The sequence below is a fragment of the Ambystoma mexicanum genome, chromosome 13 (assembly GCF_040938575.1).
Source record: "Ambystoma mexicanum isolate Mex_15411 chromosome 13, UKY_AmexF1_1, whole genome shotgun sequence".
Lineage (NCBI taxonomy): Eukaryota > Metazoa > Chordata > Amphibia > Caudata > Ambystomatidae > Ambystoma > Ambystoma mexicanum.
Genome location: NC_090938.1, coordinates 44,384,271 through 44,404,885, shown reverse-complemented (window position 1 = coordinate 44,404,885; position 20,615 = coordinate 44,384,271).

Genomic DNA, 20,615 nt, shown 5'->3' with positions numbered 1-20,615 from the left:
AATACATCCCACACGTACTGCTAGAAACTGAACCACCACAGGTGCTTCTAGAAACAGAGGGCGAGCTACCACAGGTATTCTAGGGACTGAACTGTCACATGTAATACTAGGGAATACATCCCACAGGTACTGCTGGAAACGGAAACACCACAGGTGCTTCTAGAGACAGAGGGCGAGCTACCACAGGTATTTTAGGGACTGAACTGTCACATGTAATACTAGAGAATACACCCCACAGGTACTGCTAGAAACTGAACCTCCACAGGTGTTTCTAGAGACAGAGGGCAAGCTACCACAGGTATTCTAGGGACTGAACTGTCACATGTAATACTAGCGAATACATCCCACAGGTACTGCTAGAAACTGAACCTCCACAGGTGCTTCTAGAGACAGAGGGCGAGCTACCACAGGTATTCTATGGACTGAACTGTCACATGTAATACAAGAGAATACATCCCACAGGTACTGCTAGAAACAAAATCTCGACAGGTGCTTCTAGAGACAGAGAGCGAGCTACCACAGGTATTCTAGGGACTGAACTGTCACATGTAATACTAGAGAATACATACCACAGGTACTGCTAGAAACGGAACCTCCACAGGTGTTTCTAGAGACAGAGAGCGAGCTACCACAGGTATTCTAGGGACTGAACTGTCACATGTAATACTAGAGAATACATCCCACAGGTACTGCTAGAAACTGAACCTCCACAGGTGTTTCTAGAGACAGAGGGCAAGCTACCACAGGTATTCTAGGGACTGAACTGTCACATGTAATACTAGAGAATACACCCACAGGTACTCCTAGAAACTGAACCTCCACAGGTGCTTCTAGAGACAGAGGACGAGCTACCAAAGGTATTCTAGGGACTGAACTGTCACATGTAATACTAGAGAATACATCCCACAGGTACTGCTAGAAACTGAACCTCCACAGGTGCTTCTAGGGACAGAGGGCAAGCTACCACAGGAATTCTAGGGACTGAACTGTCACATGTAGTACAAGAAAATACATCCCACAGGTACTGCTAGAAACTGAACCTCCACAGGTGCTTCTAGGGACAGAGGGCGAGCTACCACAGGTACTCTAGGGACTGAACTGTCACATGTAATACTAGAGAATACATCCCACAGGTACTGCTAGAAACTGAACCTCCACAGGTGCTTCTAGGGACAGAGGGCGAGCTACCACAAGGATTCTAGGGACTGAACTGTCACATGTAGTACTAGATAATACATCCCACAGGTACTGCTAGACACTGAACCTCCACAGGTGCTTCTAGGGACAGAGGGCAAGCTACCACAGGTATTCTAGGGGCTGAACTGTCACATGTAAAACTAGAGAATACATCCCACAGGTACCGCTAGAAACTGAACCTCCAAAGGTGCTTCTAGAGACAGAGGGCGAGCTAACACTAGTATTCTAGTGACTGAACTGTCACATGTAAAACTAGAGAATACATCCCACAGGTACCGCTAGAAACTGAACCTCCACAGGTGCTTCTAGAGACAGAGAGCGAGCTACCACAGGTATTCTAGGGACTGAACTGTCACATGTAATACTAGAGAATACATCCCACAGGTACTGATAGAAACTGAACCACCACAGGTGCTTCTAGAGACAGAGGGAGAGCTACCACAGGTATTCTAGGGACTGAACTGTCACATGTAATACTAGAGAATACATCCCACAGGTACTGCTAGAAACTGAACCACCACAGGTGCTTCTAGAAACAGAGGGCGAGCTACCACAGGTATTCTAGGGACTGAACTGTCACATGTAATACTAGAGAATACATCCCACAGGTACTGCTAGAAACTGAACCACCACAGGTGCTTCTAGAAACAGAGGGCGAGCTACCACAGGTATTCTAGGGACTTAACTGTCACATGTAATACTAGGGAATACATCCCACAGGTACTGCTGGAAACGGAACCACCACAGGTGCTTCTAGAGACAGAGGGCAAGCTACCACAGGTATTCTAGGGACTGAACTGTCACATGTAATACTAGAGAATACATCCCACAGGTACTGCTAGAAACTGAACCTCCACAGGTGCTTCTAGGGACAGAGGGCGAGCTACCACAGGTATTCTAGGGACTGAACTGTCACATGTAATAATAGAGAATACACCCCACAGGTACTGCTAGAAACTGAACCTCCACAGGTGCTTCTAGGGACAGAGGGCGAGCTACCACAGGTATTCTAGGGACTGAACTGTCACATGTAGTACTAGATAAAACATCCCACAGGTACTGCTAGACACTGAACCTCCACAGGTGCTTCTAGGGACAGAGGGCAAGCTAGCACAGGTATTCTAGGGACTGGACTGTCACATGTAAAACTAGAGACTACATCCCACAGGTACCGCTAGAAACTGAACCTCCACTGGTGCTTCTAGAGACAGAGGGCAAGCTAACACAAGTATTCTAGGGACTGAACTGTCACATGTAATACTAGAGAATACATCCCACACGTACTGCTAGAAACTGAACCACCACAGCTGCTTCTAGAAACAGAGGGCGAGCTACCACAGGTATTCTAGGGACTGAACTGTCACATGTAATACTAGGGAATACATCCCACAGGTACTGCTGGAAACGGAAACACCACAGGTGCTTCTAGAGACAGAGGGCGAGCTACCACAGGTATTTTAGGGACTGAACTGTCACATGTAATACTAGAGAATACACCCCACAGGTACTGCTAGAAACTGAGCCTCCACAGGTGTTTCTAGAGACAGAGGGCAAGCTACCACAGGTATTCTAGGGACTGAACTGTCACATGTAAAACTAGAGAATACATCCCACAAGTACCGCTAGAAACTGAACCTCCACAGGTGCTTCTATGGACAGAGGGCAAGCTACCACAGGAATTCTAGGGACTGAACTGTCACATGTAGTACAAGAGAGCACATCCCACAGGTACTGCTAGAAACGGAACCTCCACAGGTGCTTCTAGGGACAGAGGGCGAGCTACCACAGGTATTCTAGGGACTGAACTGTCACATGTAATAATAGAGAATACACCCCACAGGTACTGCTAGAAACGGAACCTCCACAGGTGCTTCTAGGGACAGAGGGCGAGCTACCACGGGTATTCTAGGGACTGAACTGTCACATGTAGTACTAGATAAAACATCCCACAGGTACTGCTAGACACTGAACCTCCACAGGTGCTTCTAGGGACAGAAGGCAAGCTACCACAGGTATTCTAGGGACTGGACTGTCACATGTAAAACTAGAGACTACATCCCACAGGTACCGCTAGAAACTGAACCTCCACAGGTGCTTCTAGAGACAGAGGGCAAGCTAACACAAGTATTCTAGTGACTGAACTGTCACATGTAAAACTAGAGAATACATCCCACAGGTACCACTAGAAACTGAACCTCCACAGGTGCTTCTAGAGACAGAGAGCGAGCTACCACAGGTATTCTAGGGATTGAACTGTCACATGTAATACTAGAGAATACATCCCACACGTACTGCTAGAAACTGAACCACCACAGGTGCTTCTAGAAACAGAGGGCGAGCTACCACAGGTATTCTAGGGACTGAACTGTCACATGTAATACTAGGGAATACATCCCACAGGTACTGCTGGAAACGGAAACACCACAGGTGCTTCTAGAGACAGAGGGCGAGCTACCACAGGTATTTTAGGGACTGAACTGTCACATGTAATACTAGAGAATACACCCCACAGGTACTGCTAGAAACTGAACCTCCACAGGTGTTTCTAGAGACAGAGGGCAAGCTACCACAGGTATTCTAGGGACTGAACTGTCACATGTAATACTAGCGAATACATCCCACAGGTACTGCTAGAAACTGAACCTCCACAGGTGCTTCTAGAGACAGAGGGCGAGCTACCACAGGTATTCTATGGACTGAACTGTCACATGTAATACAAGAGAATACATCCCACAGGTACTGCTAGAAACAAAATCTCGACAGGTGCTTCTAGAGACAGAGAGCGAGCTACCACAGGTATTCTAGGGACTGAACTGTCACATGTAATACTAGAGAATACATCCCACAGGTACTGCTAGAAACGGAACCTCCACAGGTGTTTCTAGAGACAGAGAGCGAGCTACCACAGGTATTCTAGGGACTGAACTATCACATGTAATACTAGAGAATACATCCCACAGGTACTGCTAGAAACTGAACCTCCACAGGTGTTTCTAGAGACAGAGGGCAAGCTACCACAGGTATTCTAGGGACTGAACTGTCACATGTAATACTAGAGAATACACCCACAGGTACTCCTAGAAACTGAACCTCCACAGGTGCTTCTAGAGACAGAGGACGAGCTACCAAAGGTATTCTAGGGACTGAACTGTCACATGTAATACTAGAGAATACATCCCACAGGTACTGCTAGAAACTGAACCTCCACAGGTGCTTCTAGGGACAGAGGGCAAGCTACCACAGGAATTCTAGGGACTGAACTGTCACATGTAGTACAAGAAAATACATCCCACAGGTACTGCTAGAAACTGAACCTCCACAGGTGCTTCTAGGGACAGAGGGCGAGCTACCACAGGTACTCTAGGGACTGAACTGTCACATGTAATACTAGAGAATACATCCCACAGGTACTGCTAGAAACTGAACCTCCACAGGTGCTTCTAGGGACAGAGGGCGAGCTACCACAAGGATTCTAGGGACTGAACTGTCACATGTAGTACTAGATAATACATCCCACAGGTACTGCAAGACACTGAACCTCCACAGGTGCTTCTAGGGACAGAGGGCAAGCTACCACAGGTATTCTAGGGACTGAACTGTCACATGTAAAACTAGAGAATACATCCCACAGGTACCGCTAGAAACTGAACCTCCAAAGGTGCTTCTAGAGACAGAGGGCGAGCTAACACTAGTATTCTAGTGACTGAACTGTCACATGTAAAACTAGAGAATACATCCCACAGGTACCGCTAGAAACTGAACCTCCACAGGTGCTTCTAGAGACAGAGAGCGAGCTACCACAGGTATTCTAGGGACTGAACTGTCACATGTAATACTAGAGAATACATCCCACAGGTACTGATAGAAACTGAACCACCACAGGTGCTTCTAGAGACAGAGGGAGAGCTACCACAGGTATTCTAGGGACTGAACTGTCACATGTAATACTAGAGAATACATCCCACAGGTACTGCTAGAAACTGAACCACCACAGGTGCTTCTAGAAACAGAGGGCGAGCTACCACAGGTATTCTAGGGACTGAACTGTCACATGTAATACTAGAGAATACATCCCACAGGTACTGCTAGAAACTGAACCACCACAGGTGCTTCTAGAAACAGAGGGCGAGCTACCACAGGTATTCTAGGGACTTAACTGTCACATGTAATACTAGGGAATACATCCCACAGGTACTGCTGGAAACGGAACCACCACAGGTGCTTCTAGAGACAGAGGGCAAGCTACCACAGGTATTCTAGGGACTGAAATGTCACATGTAATACTAGAGAATACATCCCACAGGTACTGCTAGAAACTGAACCTCCACAGGTGCTTCTAGGGACAGAGGGCGAGCTACCACAGGTATTCTAGGGACTGAACTGTCACATGTAATAATAGAGAATACACCCCACAGGTACTGCTAGAAACTGAACCTCCACAGGTGCTTCTAGGGACAGAGGGCGAGCTACCACAGGTATTCTAGGGACTGAACTGTCACATGTAGTACTAGATAAAACATCCCACAGGTACTGCTAGACACTGAACCTCCACAGGTGCTTCTAGGGACAGAGGGCAAGCTAGCACAGGTATTCTAGGGACTGGACTGTCACATGTAAAACTAGAGACTACATCCCACAGGTACCGCTAGAAACTGAACCTCCACTGGTGCTTCTAGAGACAGAGGGCAAGCTAACACAAGTATTCTAGGGACTGAACTGTCACATGTAATACTAGAGAATACATCCCACACGTACTGCTAGAAACTGAACCACCACAGCTGCTTCTAGAAACAGAGGGCGAGCTACCACAGGTATTCTAGGGACTGAACTGTCACATGTAATACTAGGGAATACATCCCACAGGTACTGCTGGAAACGGAAACACCACAGGTGCTTCTAGAGACAGAGGGCGAGCTACCACAGGTATTTTAGGGACTGAACTGTCACATGTAATACTAGAGAATACACCCCACAGGTACTGCTAGAAACTGAGCCTCCACAGGTGTTTCTAGAGACAGAGGGCAAGCTACCACAGGTATTCTAGGGACTGAACTGTCACATGTAATACTAGAGAATACATCCCACAGGTACTGCTAGAAACTGAACCTCCACAGGTGCTTCTAGAGACAGAGGGCGAGCTTCCACAGGTATTCTAGGGACTGAACTGTCACATGTAATACTAGAGAATACATCCTAAAGTTACTGCTAGAAACTGAACCTCCACAGGTGCTTCTATGGACAGAGGGCAAGCTACCACAGGAATTCTAGGGACTGAACTGTCACATGTAGTACAAGAGAGCACATCCCACAGGTACTGCTAGAAACTGAACCTCCACAGGTGCTTCTAGGGACAGAGGGCGAGCTACCACAGGTATTCTAGGGACTAAACTGTCACATGTAATTCTAGAGAATACATCCCACAGGTACTGCTAGAAACTGAACCTCCACAGGTGCTTCTAGGGACAGAGGACTAGCTACCACAGGTATTCTAGGGACTGAACTGTCACATGTAAAACTAGAGAATACATCCCACAAGTACCGCTAGAAACTGAGCCTCCACAGGTGCTTCTATGGACAGAGGGCAAGCTACCACAGGAATTCTAGGGACTGAACTGTCACATGTGGTACAAGAGAGCACATCCCACAGGTACTGCTAGAAACTGAACCTCCACAGGTGCTTCTAGGGACAGAGGGCGAGCTACCACAGGTATTCTAGGGACTGAACTGTCACATGTAATAATAGAGAATACACCCCACAGGTACTGTTAGAAACTGAACCTCCACAGGTGCTTCTAGGGACAGAGGGCGAGCTACCACAGGTATTCTAGGGACTGAACTGTCACATGTAGTACTAGATAAAACATCCCACAGGTACTGCTAGACACTGAACCTCCACAGGTGCTTCTAGGGACAGAGGGCAAGCTACCACAGGTATTCTAGGGACTGGACTGTCACATGTAAAACTAGAGAATACATCCCACAGGTACCGCTAGAAACTGAACCTCCACAGGTGCTTCTAGAGACAGAGAGCGAGCTACCACAGGTATTCTAGGGACTGAACTGTCACATGTAATACTAGAGAATACATCCCACACGTACTGCTAGAAACTGAACCACCACAGGTGCTTCTAGAGACAGAGGGCGAGCTACCACAGGTATTCTAGGGACTGAACTGTCACATGTAATACTAGAGAATACATCCCACAGGTACTGCTAGAAACTGAACCACCACAGGTGCTTCTAGAAACAGAGGGCGAGCTACCACAGGTATTCTAGGGACTGAACTGTCACATGTAATACTAGGGAATACATCCCACAGGTACTGCTGGAAACGGAAACACCACAGGTGCTTCTAGAGACAGAGGGCGAGCTACCACAGGTATTTTAGGGACTGAACTGTCACATGTAATACTAGAGAATACACGCCACAGGTACTGCTAGAAACTGAACCTCCACAGGTGTTTCTAGAGACAGAGGGCAAGCTACCACAGGTATTCTAGGGACTGAACTGTCACATGTAATACTAGAGAATACATCCCACAGGTACTGCTAGAAACTGAACCTCCACAGGTGCTTCTAGAGACAGAGGGCGAGCTTCCACAGGTAGTCTAGGGACTGAACTGTCACATGTAATACTAGAATATACACCCCACAGGTACTGCTAGAAACGGAACCGCCACAGGTGCTTCTAGAGACAGAGGGCGAGCTACCACAGGTATTCTATGGACTGAACTGTCACATGTAATACTAGAGAATACATCCTATAGTTACTGCTAGAAACTGAACCTCCACAGGTGCTTCTATGGACAGAGGGCAAGCTACCACAGGAATTCTAGGGACTGAACTGTAACATGTAGTACAAGAGAGCACATCCCACAGGTACTGCTAGAAACTGAACCTCCACAGGTGCTTCTAGGGACAGAGGGCGAGCTACCACAGGTATTCTAGGGACTAAACTGTCACATGTAATTCTAGAGAATACATCCCACAGGTACTGCTAGAAACTGAACCTACACAAGTGCTTCTAGAGACAGAGGGCAAGCTACCACAGGTATTCTAGGGACTGAACTGTCACATGTAAAACTAGAGAATACATCCCACAGGTACCGCTAGAAACTGAACCTCCACAGGTGCTTCTAGAGACAGAGGGCGAGCTACCACAGGTATTCTAGGGACTGAACTGTCACATGTAATACTAGAGAATACATCCCACAAGTACCGCTAGAAACTGAACCACCACAGGTGCTTCTAGAGACAGAGGGCGAGCTACCACAGCTATTCTAGGGACTGAACTGTCACATGTAATACTAGAGAATACATCCCACAGGTACTGCTAGAAACTGAACCACCACAGGTGCTTCTAGAAACAGAGGGTGAGCTACCACAGGTATTCTAGGGACTGAACTGTCACATGTAATACTAGGGAATACATCCCACAGGTACTGCTGGAAACGGAACCACCACAGGTGCTTCTAGAGACAGAGGGCGAGCTACCACAGGTATTCTAGGGACTGAACTGTCACATGTAATACTAGAGAATACATCCCACAGGTACTGCTAGAAACTGAACCACCACAGGTGCTTCTAGAAACAGAGGGTGAGCTACCACAGGTATTTTAGGGACTGAACTGTCACATGTAATACTATAGAATACACCCCACAGGTACTGCTAGAAACGGAACCTCCACAGGTGTTTCTAGAGACAGAGGGCAAGCTACCACAGGTATTCTAGGGACTGAACTGTCACATGTAATACTAGAGAATACATCCCACAGGTACTGCTAGAAACTGAACCTCCACAGGTGCTTCTAGAGACAGAGGGCAAGCTTCCACAGGTATTCTAGGGACTGAACTGTCACATGTAATACTAGAATATACACCCCACAGGTACTGCTAGAAACTGAACCACCACAGGTGCTTCTAGAGACTGCGGGCGAGCTACCACAGCTATTCTAGGGACTGAACTGTCACATGTAATACTAGAGAATACATCCCACAGGTACTGCTAGAAACTGAACCACCACAGGTGCTTCTAGAAACAGAGGGTGAGCTACCACAGGTATTCTAGGGACTGAACTGTCACATGTAATACTAGGGAATACATCCCACAGGTACTGCTGGAAACGGAACCACCACAGGTGCTTCTAGAGACAGAGGGCGAGCTACCACAGGTATTCTAGGGACTGAACTGTCACATGTAATACTAGAGAATACATCCCACAGGTACTGCTAGAAACTGAACCACCACAGGTGCTTCTAGAAACAGAGGGTGAGCTACCACAGGTATTTTAGGGACTGAACTGTCACATGTAGTACTATAGAATACACCCCACAGGTACTGCTAGAAACTGAACCTCCACAGGTGTTTCTAGAGACAGAGGGCAAGCTACCACAGGTATTCTAGGGACTGAACTGTCACATGTAATACTAGAATATACACCCCACAGGTACTGCTAGAAACGGAACCTCCACAGGTGTTTCTAGAGACAGAGGGCAAGCTACCACAGGTATTCTAGGGACTGAACTGTCACATGTAATACTAGAGAATACATCCCACAGGTACTGCTAGAAACTGAACCTCCACAGGTGCTTCTAGAGACAGAGGGCAAGCTTCCACAGGTATTCTAGGGACTGAACTGTCACATGTAATACTAGAATATACACCCCACAGGTACTGCTAGAAACTGAACCACCACAGGTGCTTCTAGAGACTGCGGGCGAGCTACCACAGCTATTCTAGGGACTGAACTGTCACATGTAATACTAGAGAATACATCCCACAGGTACTGCTAGAAACTGAACCACCACAGGTGCTTCTAGAAACAGAGGGTGAGCTACCACAGGTATTCTAGGGACTGAACTGTCACATGTAATACTAGGGAATACATCCCACAGGTACTGCTGGAAACGGAACCACCACAGGTGCTTCTAGAGACAGAGGGCGAGCTACCACAGGTATTCTAGGGACTGAACTGTCACATGTAATACTAGAGAATACATCCCACAGGTACTGCTAGAAACTGAACCACCACAGGTGCTTCTAGAAACAGAGGGTGAGCTACCACAGGTATTTTAGGGACTGAACTGTCACATGTAGTACTATAGAATACACCCCACAGGTACTGCTAGAAACTGAACCTCCACAGGTGTTTCTAGAGACAGAGGGCAAGCTACCACAGGTATTCTAGGGACTGAACTGTCACATGTAATACTAGAATATACACCCCACAGGTACTGCTAGAAACTGAACCTCCACAGGTGCTTCTAGGGACAGAGGGCGAGCTACCACAAGGATTCTAGGGACTGAACTGTCACATGTAGTACTAGATAATACATCCCACAGGTACTGCAAGACACTGAACCTCCACAGGTGCTTCTAGGGACAGAGGGCAAGCTACCACAGGTATTCTAGGGACTGAACTGTCACATGTAAAACTAGAGAATACATCCCACAGGTACCGCTAGAAACTGAACCTCCAAAGGTGCTTCTAGAGACAGAGGGCGAGCTAACACTAGTATTCTAGTGACTGAACTGTCACATGTAAAACTAGAGAATACATCCCACAGGTACCGCTAGAAACTGAACCTCCACAGGTGCTTCTAGAGACAGAGAGCGAGCTACCACAGGTATTCTAGGGACTGAACTGTCACATGTAATACTAGAGAATACATCCCACAGGTACTGATAGAAACTGAACCACCACAGGTGCTTCTAGAGACAGAGGGAGAGCTACCACAGGTATTCTAGGGACTGAACTGTCACATGTAATACTAGAGAATACATCCCACAGGTACTGCTAGAAACTGAACCACCACAGGTGCTTCTAGAAACAGAGGGCGAGCTACCACAGGTATTCTAGGGACTGAACTGTCACATGTAATACTAGAGAATACATCCCACAGGTACTGCTAGAAACTGAACCACCACAGGTGCTTCTAGAAACAGAGGGCGAGCTACCACAGGTATTCTAGGGACTTAACTGTCACATGTAATACTAGGGAATACATCCCACAGGTACTGCTGGAAACGGAACCACCACAGGTGCTTCTAGAGACAGAGGGCAAGCTACCACAGGTATTCTAGGGACTGAAATGTCACATGTAATACTAGAGAATACATCCCACAGGTACTGCTAGAAACTGAACCTCCACAGGTGCTTCTAGGGACAGAGGGCGAGCTACCACAGGTATTCTAGGGACTGAACTGTCACATGTAATAATAGAGAATACACCCCACAGGTACTGCTAGAAACTGAACCTCCACAGGTGCTTCTAGGGACAGAGGGCGAGCTACCACAGGTATTCTAGGGACTGAACTGTCACATGTAGTACTAGATAAAACATCCCACAGGTACTGCTAGACACTGAACCTCCACAGGTGCTTCTAGGGACAGAGGGCAAGCTAGCACAGGTATTCTAGGGACTGGACTGTCACATGTAAAACTAGAGACTACATCCCACAGGTACCGCTAGAAACTGAACCTCCACTGGTGCTTCTAGAGACAGAGGGCAAGCTAACACAAGTATTCTAGGGACTGAACTGTCACATGTAATACTAGAGAATACATCCCACACGTACTGCTAGAAACTGAACCACCACAGCTGCTTCTAGAAACAGAGGGCGAGCTACCACAGGTATTCTAGGGACTGAACTGTCACATGTAATACTAGGGAATACATCCCACAGGTACTGCTGGAAACGGAAACACCACAGGTGCTTCTAGAGACAGAGGGCGAGCTACCACAGGTATTTTAGGGACTGAACTGTCACATGTAATACTAGAGAATACACCCCACAGGTACTGCTAGAAACTGAGCCTCCACAGGTGTTTCTAGAGACAGAGGGCAAGCTACCACAGGTATTCTAGGGACTGAACTGTCACATGTAATACTAGAGAATACATCCCACAGGTACTGCTAGAAACTGAACCTCCACAGGTGCTTCTAGAGACAGAGGGCGAGCTTCCACAGGTATTCTAGGGACTGAACTGTCACATGTAATACTAGAGAATACATCCTAAAGTTACTGCTAGAAACTGAACCTCCACAGGTGCTTCTATGGACAGAGGGCAAGCTACCACAGGAATTCTAGGGACTGAACTGTCACATGTAGTACAAGAGAGCACATCCCACAGGTACTGCTAGAAACTGAACCTCCACAGGTGCTTCTAGGGACAGAGGGCGAGCTACCACAGGTATTCTAGGGACTAAACTGTCACATGTAATTCTAGAGAATACATCCCACAGGTACTGCTAGAAACTGAACCTCCACAGGTGCTTCTAGGGACAGAGGACTAGCTACCACAGGTATTCTAGGGACTGAACTGTCACATGTAAAACTAGAGAATACATCCCACAAGTACCGCTAGAAACTGAGCCTCCACAGGTGCTTCTATGGACAGAGGGCAAGCTACCACAGGAATTCTAGGGACTGAACTGTCACATGTGGTACAAGAGAGCACATCCCACAGGTACTGCTAGAAACTGAACCTCCACAGGTGCTTCTAGGGACAGAGGGCGAGCTACCACAGGTATTCTAGGGACTGAACTGTCACATGTAATAATAGAGAATACACCCCACAGGTACTGTTAGAAACTGAACCTCCACAGGTGCTTCTAGGGACAGAGGGCGAGCTACCACAGGTATTCTAGGGACTGAACTGTCACATGTAGTACTAGATAAAACATCCCACAGGTACTGCTAGACACTGAACCTCCACAGGTGCTTCTAGGGACAGAGGGCAAGCTACCACAGGTATTCTAGGGACTGGACTGTCACATGTAAAACTAGAGAATACATCCCACAGGTACCGCTAGAAACTGAACCTCCACAGGTGCTTCTAGAGACAGAGAGCGAGCTACCACAGGTATTCTAGGGACTGAACTGTCACATGTAATACTAGAGAATACATCCCACACGTACTGCTAGAAACTGAACCACCACAGGTGCTTCTAGAGACAGAGGGCGAGCTACCACAGGTATTCTAGGGACTGAACTGTCACATGTAATACTAGAGAATACATCCCACAGGTACTGCTAGAAACTGAACCACCACAGGTGCTTCTAGAAACAGAGGGCGAGCTACCACAGGTATTCTAGGGACTGAACTGTCACATGTAATACTAGGGAATACATCCCACAGGTACTGCTGGAAACGGAAACACCACAGGTGCTTCTAGAGACAGAGGGCGAGCTACCACAGGTATTTTAGGGACTGAACTGTCACATGTAATACTAGAGAATACACGCCACAGGTACTGCTAGAAACTGAACCTCCACAGGTGTTTCTAGAGACAGAGGGCAAGCTACCACAGGTATTCTAGGGACTGAACTGTCACATGTAATACTAGAGAATACATCCCACAGGTACTGCTAGAAACTGAACCTCCACAGGTGCTTCTAGAGACAGAGGGCGAGCTTCCACAGGTAGTCTAGGGACTGAACTGTCACATGTAATACTAGAATATACACCCCACAGGTACTGCTAGAAACGGAACCGCCACAGGTGCTTCTAGAGACAGAGGGCGAGCTACCACAGGTATTCTATGGACTGAACTGTCACATGTAATACTAGAGAATACATCCTATAGTTACTGCTAGAAACTGAACCTCCACAGGTGCTTCTATGGACAGAGGGCAAGCTACCACAGGAATTCTAGGGACTGAACTGTAACATGTAGTACAAGAGAGCACATCCCACAGGTACTGCTAGAAACTGAACCTCCACAGGTGCTTCTAGGGACAGAGGGCGAGCTACCACAGGTATTCTAGGGACTAAACTGTCACATGTAATTCTAGAGAATACATCCCACAGGTACTGCTAGAAACTGAACCTACACAAGTGCTTCTAGAGACAGAGGGCAAGCTACCACAGGTATTCTAGGGACTGAACTGTCACATGTAAAACTAGAGAATACATCCCACAGGTACCGCTAGAAACTGAACCTCCACAGGTGCTTCTAGAGACAGAGGGCGAGCTACCACAGGTATTCTAGGGACTGAACTGTCACATGTAATACTAGAGAATACATCCCACAAGTACCGCTAGAAACTGAACCACCACAGGTGCTTCTAGAGACAGAGGGCGAGCTACCACAGCTATTCTAGGGACTGAACTGTCACATGTAATACTAGAGAATACATCCCACAGGTACTGCTAGAAACTGAACCACCACAGGTGCTTCTAGAAACAGAGGGTGAGCTACCACAGGTATTCTAGGGACTGAACTGTCACATGTAATACTAGGGAATACATCCCACAGGTACTGCTGGAAACGGAACCACCACAGGTGCTTCTAGAGACAGAGGGCGAGCTACCACAGGTATTCTAGGGACTGAACTGTCACATGTAATACTAGAGAATACATCCCACAGGTACTGCTAGAAACTGAACCACCACAGGTGCTTCTAGAAACAGAGGGTGAGCTACCACAGGTATTTTAGGGACTGAACTGTCACATGTAATACTATAGAATACACCCCACAGGTACTGCTAGAAACGGAACCTCCACAGGTGTTTCTAGAGACAGAGGGCAAGCTACCACAGGTATTCTAGGGACTGAACTGTCACATGTAATACTAGAGAATACATCCCACAGGTACTGCTAGAAACTGAACCTCCACAGGTGCTTCTAGAGACAGAGGGCAAGCTTCCACAGGTATTCTAGGGACTGAACTGTCACATGTAATACTAGAATATACACCCCACAGGTACTGCTAGAAACTGAACCACCACAGGTGCTTCTAGAGACTGCGGGCGAGCTACCACAGCTATTCTAGGGACTGAACTGTCACATGTAATACTAGAGAATACATCCCACAGGTACTGCTAGAAACTGAACCACCACAGGTGCTTCTAGAAACAGAGGGTGAGCTACCACAGGTATTCTAGGGACTGAACTGTCACATGTAATACTAGGGAATACATCCCACAGGTACTGCTGGAAACGGAACCACCACAGGTGCTTCTAGAGACAGAGGGCGAGCTACCACAGGTATTCTAGGGACTGAACTGTCACATGTAATACTAGAGAATACATCCCACAGGTACTGCTAGAAACTGAACCACCACAGGTGCTTCTAGAAACAGAGGGTGAGCTACCACAGGTATTTTAGGGACTGAACTGTCACATGTAGTACTATAGAATACACCCCACAGGTACTGCTAGAAACTGAACCTCCACAGGTGTTTCTAGAGACAGAGGGCAAGCTACCACAGGTATTCTAGGGACTGAACTGTCACATGTAATACTAGAATATACACCCCACAGGTACTGCTAGAAACGGAACCGCCACAGGTGCTTCTAGAGACAGAGGGCGAGCTACCACAGGTATTCTATGGACTGAACTGTCACATGTAATACTAGAGAATACATCCTATAGTTACTGCTAGAAACTGAACCTCCATAGGTGCTTCTATGGACAGAGGGCAAGCTACCACAGGAATTCTAGGGACTGAACCTTCACATGTAGTACAAGAGAGCACATCCCACAGGTACTGCTAGAAACTGAACCTCCACAGGTGCTTCTAGGGGCAGAGAGCGAGCTACCACAGGTATTCTAGGGACTAAACTGTCACATGTAATTCTAGAGAATACATCCCACAAGTACCGCTAGAAACTGAACCACCACAGGTGCTTCTAGAGACAGAGGGCGAGCTACCACAGCTATTCTAGGGACTGAACTGTCACATGTAATACTAGAGAATACATCCCACAGGTACTGCTAGAAACTGAACCTACACAGGTGCTTCTAGAGACAGAGGGCAAGCTACCACAGGTATTCTAGGGACTGAACTGTCAGATGTAAAACTAGAGAATACATCCCACAGGTACCGCTAGAAACTGAACCTCCACAGGTGCTTCTAGAGACAGAGGGCGAGCTACCACAGGTATTCTAGGGACTGAACTGTCACATGTAATACTAGAGAATACACCCCACAAGTACCGCTAGAAACTGAACCACCACAGGTGCTTCTAGAGACAGAGGGCAAGCTACCACAGCTATTCTAGGGACTGAACTGTCACATGTAATACTAGAGAATACATCCCACAGGTACTGCTAGAAACTGAACCACCACAGGTGCTTCTAGAAACAGAGGGTGAGCTACCACAGGTATTCTAGGGACTGAACTGTCACATGTAATACTAGGGAATACATCCCACAGGTACTGCTGGAAACGGAACCACCACAGGTGCTTCTAGAGACAGAGGGCGAGCTACCAGGGACTGAACTGTCACATGTAATACTAGAGAATACACCCCACAGGTACTGCTAGAAACTGAACCTTCACAGGTGCTTCTAGGGACAGAGGGCGAGCTACCACAGGTATTCTAGGGACTGAACTGTCACATGTAGTACTAGATAATACATCCCACAGGTACTGCTAGAAACTGAACCTACACAGGTGCTTCTAGAGACAGAGGGTAAGCTACCACAGGTATTCTAGGGACTGAACTGTCACATGTAAAACTAGAGAATACATCCCACAGGTACCGCTAGAAACTGAACCTCCACAGGTGCTTCTAGAGACAGAGGGCGAGCTACCACAGCTATTCTAGGGACTGAACTATCACATGTAATACTAGAGAATACATCCCACAAGTACCGCTAGAAACTGAACCACCACATGTGCTTCTAGAGACAGAGGGCGAGCTACCACAGCTATTCTAGGGACTGAACTGTCACATGTAATACTAGAGAATACATCCCACAGGTACTGCTAGAAATTGAACCACCACAGGTGCTTCTAGAAACAGAGGGTGAGCTACCACAGGTATTCTAGGGACTGAACTGTCACATGTAATACTAGGGAATACATCCCACAGGTACTGCTGGAAACGGAACCACCACAGGTGCTTCTAGAGACAGAGGGCGAGCTACCACAGGTATTCTAGGGACTGGACTGTCACATGTAATACTAGAGAATACACCCCACAGGTACTGCTAGAAACTGAACCTTCACAGGTGCTTCTAGGGACAGAGGGCGAGCTACCACAGGTATTCTAGGGACTGAACTGTCACATGTAATACTAGAGAATACATCCCACAAGTACCGCTAGAAACTGAACCTTCACAGGTGCTTCTAGGGACAGAGGGCGAGCTACCACAGGTATTCTAGGGACTGAACTGTCACATGTAGTACTAGATAATACATCCCACAGGTACTGCTAGAAACTGAACCTACACAGGTGCTTCTAGAGACAGAGGGTAAGCTACCACAGGTATTCTAGGGACTGAACTGTCACATGTAAAACTAGAGAATACATCCCACAGGTACCGCTAGAAACTGAACCTCCACAGGTGCTTCTAGAGACAGAGGGCGAGCTACCACAGCTATTCTAGGGACTGAACTATCACATGTAATACTAGAGAATACATCCCACAAGTACCGCTAGAAACTGAACCACCACATGTGCTTCTAGAGACAGAGGGCGAGCTACCACAGCTATTCTAGGGACTGAACTGTCACATGTAATACTAGAGAATACATCCCACAGGTACTGCTAGAAATTGAACCACCACAGGTGCTTCTAGAAACAGAGGGTGAGCTACCACAGGTATTCTAGGGACTGAACTGTCACATGTAATACTAGGGAATACATCCCACAGGTACTGCTGGAAACGGAACCACCACAGGTGCTTCTAGAGACAGAGGGCGAGCTACCACAGGTATTCTAGGGACTGGACTGTCACATGTAATACTAGAGAATACACCCCACAGGTACTGCTAGAAACTGAACCTTCACAGGTGCTTCTAGGGACAGAGGGCGAGCTACCACAGGTATTCTAGGGACTGAACTGTCACATGTAATACTAGAGAATACATCCCACAGGTACTGCTAGAAACTGAACCTCCACAGGTGCTTCTAGAGACAGAGGGCGAGCTACCACAGGTATTCTAGGGACTGAACTGTCACATTTAATACTAGTGAATACATCCCACAGGTACTGCTAGAAACGGAACCACCACAGGTGCTTCTAGAGACAGAGGGTGAGCTACCACAGGTATTCTAGGGACTGAACTGTCACATGTAATACTAGAGAATACATCCCACAGGTACTGCTAGAAACTGAACCTCCACAGGTGCTTCTAGAGACAGAGGGCAAGCTAACACAGGTATTCTAGGGACTGAACTGCCACATGCAATACTAAAGAATACATCCCACAGGTACTGATAGAAACTGAACCTCCACAGGTGCTTCTAGAGACAGAGGGTGAGCTAACACAGGTATTCTAGGGACTGACCTTCCACATGTAATACTAGAGAATACATCCCAAAGGCACAGCTAGAGAGTGACCTATTATAGGTACTGCTGGAGACTGAACTATCACTCATACTCCTAGAGATTGAATGTCCACAGGTACAGCTAGAGAGTGACCTATCCTAGGTACTGCTGGAGACTGAGCTATCATTCATACTGCTAGACACTGAAAGTCCACAGGTACAGCTAGAAGCTGAACTTTCATAGGTAGTGCCGGAGATGTAACTATCACTGATACTGCTAGAGACTGAATGTCCACAGGTGCTTCTAGAGACAGAGGGTGAGCAACCACAGGTATTCTAGGGACTGAACTATCACATGGAATACCAGTGAATACATCCCACAGGCACTGCTAGAAACTGAACCTCCACAGGTGCTTCTAGAGAGAGAGGGCGAGCTACCACAAGTATTCTAGGGACTGAACTTTCACATGTAATACTAGAGAATACATCCCACGGGCACTGCTAGAAACTGAACCATCACAGGTGCTTCTAGAGACAGAGGGCGAGCTACCACAGGTATTCTAGGGACTGAACTGTCACATGTAATACTAGAGAATACATCCCACAGGTACTGCTAGAAACAGAATCTCCACAGGTGCTTCTAGAGACAGAGAGTGAGCTACCACAGGTATTCTACGGACTGAACTGTCACATGTAATACTAGAGAATACATCCCACAGGTACTGCTAGAAACTGAACCACCACAGGTGCTTCTAGAGACAGAGGGCGAGCTACCACAGGTATTCTAGTGACTGAACTGTCACATGTAATACTAGAGAATACATCCCACAGGTACTGCTAGAAACAAAATCTCCACAGGTGCTTCTAGAGACAGAGAGCGAGCTACCACAGGTATTCTAGGGACTGAACTGTCACATGTAATACTAGAGAATACACCACAGGTACTGCTAGAAACTGAACCACCACAGGTGCTTCTAGAGAGAGAGGGCGAGCTACCACAGGTATTCTAGGGGCTGAACTGTCTCATGTAATACTAGAGAATACATCCCACAGGTACTGCTAGACACTGAACCTCCACAGGTGCTTCTAGGGACAGAGGGCGAGCTACCACAGGTATTCTAGGGGCTGAACTGTCACATGTAGTCCTAGATAATACATCCCACAGGCACTGCTAGACACAGGACGTCCACAGGTGCTTCTAGGGACATAGGGTAAGCTACCACAGGTATTCTAGGGACTGACCTGTCACATGTAAAACTAGAGAATACATCCCACAGGTACCGCTAGAAACTGAACCTCCACAGGTGCTTGTAGAGACAGAAGGCGAGCTAACACAAGTATTCTAGTGACTGAATTGTCACATGTAAAACTAGAGAATACATCCCACAGGTACCACTAGAAACGGAACCTCCACAGGTGCTTCCAGAGACAGAGAGCGAGCTACCACAGGTATTCTAGGGACTGAACTGTCACATGTAATACTAGAGAATACATCCCACAGGTACTGCCAGAAACGGAACCACCACAGGTGCTTCTAGAGACAGAGGGCGAGCTACCACAGGTATTCTAGGGACTGAACTGTCACATGTAATACTAGAGAATACATCCCATAGGTACTGCTAGAAACTGAACCACCACTGGTGCTTCTAGAGACAGAGGGCGAGCTATCACAGGTAGTCTAGGGACTGAACTGTCACATGTAATACGAGGGAATACATCCCACAGGTACTGCTGGAAACGGAACCACCACAGGTGCTTCCAGAGACAGAGGGCGAGCTTCCACAGGTATTCTAGGGACTGAACTGTCACATGTAATACTAGAGAATACACCCCACAGGTACTGCTAGAAACTGAACCTCCACAGGTGCTTCTAGAGACAGAGAGCGAGCTACCACAGGTATTCTAGGGACTGACCTGTCACATGTAATACTAGAGAATACACCCCACAGGCACTGCTAGAAACTGAACCTCCACAGGTGCTTCTAGAGACAGAGGGCGAGCTACCACAGGTATTCTAGGGACTGAACTGTCACATGTAGTACTAGATAATACATCCCACAGGTACCGCTAGACACTGAACCTCCACAGGTGCTTCTAGGGACAGAGGGCAAGCTACCACAGGTATTATAGGGACTGAACTGTCACATGTAAAACTAGAGACTACATCCCACAGGTACCGCTAGAAACTG